At 47.8% G+C, this 1,767-nt stretch overlaps 1 protein-coding gene across 1 annotated transcript in view; it reads left to right on the top strand.

The window, feature by feature from the left end:
• Window positions 1–1,767, top strand: part of ATG2A (autophagy related 2A) — a 23,562-nt gene that overhangs the window by 15,269 nt on the left and 6,526 nt on the right. The gene's annotated exons all lie outside the window — the stretch shown is intronic.

The raw sequence follows: 1,767 nt of genomic DNA, 5'->3' as shown, positions 1-1,767 counted from the left end.
CACACACACACACACACACACACACACACACACACACACACACACACACACACACACACACACACACACACACACACACACACACACACACACACACACCCTGCTTTGTTCAAGGGCCCCAAAATGAAAAGATTTGTCTTTGCTACAAGTAGCAGTTCTTACCCCATTTCTAGTGTGTGGTGCATGCTGTTTCCAGCAGCTGATTTTGCAAGCAGGGGTTCATGCTTTATTCAAGTAAATATGGCATTTCTTGCCTATAGTTAAGTAGGCTCAGGCTGGCTCAAATGAAAGGATTTATTCTGGTCATAAGTAATGGTTCTTACCATATTTCTAGTGTGTTGCATGCTATTTCTAGCACCTGACTTCTTATGAGGGGGAAGAGACATGTTATATTTGAGAAAATAAAGGCAGGAAATACTATATAACTAAACGGGGTCAGGCTGGTTCAGACCCTGGAAGGGAGACTGGCTGGTGAGTCTCTTTACTGCTTGCAGCTAAGCAGGGTCAGGCTGGGTTAGGAGCTGGCGAGATCAGGCCAGGAGCAGTACTGTAATTCCTTCCTATAACATACCCACTAATAAAAATCCCCAATTTGATTTTTAAAAGGCCTGGACAAAGAAGAAGAGATTTGTTTTTGCCACGAGTAATAATTATCATACTTCTAGTGTATATTGCATGTTATTTCTAGCAGCTGATTTGAATGGAAAAGACACGTATTAAATTTGAGAAAATATGTTTTTTCCTGCCTCCAGCTAAGCAGGCTTGGGCCAGCTCAAATGAAGAATAGAGTTGTCCTTCCCATAAGTAGTCATTCTTGCCTTGCTTCTCGTGTGTATTGCATGCTCTCAGGGGTTTCGGTTGTCAGGGTTTAGGTTGTAGCCGTGTTGGTCTAAGGGCATAGGCAGACAAGGTTCCTTGGGTGAACTTGATATCTTTTATTAGACCAACCCAAATATTAAGCAAGCTTTTGGGTTCAGAAACCCTTTGTCAGGCTAAGGAAGTGTCAGCAGTGGGTGTGTGCTCTTCCTGGATGGACTGAAAAGTAAAGAAGCCAGGGGCTGGGCTGGGGAGTCGGACGCATGCTCTCTGCTTTCAAGGGTTGTATTGAAGAAAGTATGGTATTTTCTGCCTTTAGCTAAGCAGGGTCAGGCTGGGGTAGAGACTGGAAGGGAGACTGGCTGGGTTCTGGTTGAATCTGGCTGTTGCTTCTAGCTAAGCAGCATGGGGCTGGGTCAGGGGGGCTGGAGGGGAGACCAGGCCAGGAGCAGGACCATAATTCCTCACCTATAACAAACACACCCACAAATAAAAATCCCTGCTTTGTTTTTAAAAAGCAGAAAAGAAACGATTTGTTCTAAGGAGCAGCTCTTACCGTATCTCTATTGCAGGGGTGGGCAAAAGATGGCCCGTGAGCTGAATCTGACCTGCCAAGGGATTTCATTTGGCCCAAAGTGGGTCCTTTGGCCTCCCCTGGCCCAGGTGCGGCAGGCAGCCCAGGCCATGGCAAATAATTGCCTGTCCTCCTTCCCCCCTCTCCCCTGCAATTCTAGCTTCTCACCAGTGCGTGCTGTTTCCAGCAGCTGGCTCTGGTGGGGAAAGACGCGTGTTGTATTCAAGACAATACGGTATTTCCTGCCTCTGCCTAAGCAGGGCCAGTCTAGGTCAGAGCCTGGGAGAGCGACCAGCTTGACTGCAGTTGGGTCTGCCTGCACTCCTCATAGCGAAGCTGGGTCAGGCTCTGGAGGGGAGACCACGGCGCGGGTTCTG

This window comes from Alligator sinensis, unplaced genomic scaffold (assembly GCF_000455745.1).
Source record: "Alligator sinensis unplaced genomic scaffold, ASM45574v1 scaffold1302_1, whole genome shotgun sequence".
Lineage (NCBI taxonomy): Eukaryota > Metazoa > Chordata > Crocodylia > Alligatoridae > Alligator > Alligator sinensis.
Note: the sequence above shows the minus strand (reverse complement) of the source record. Positions and strands in the feature narration are given on the sequence as shown.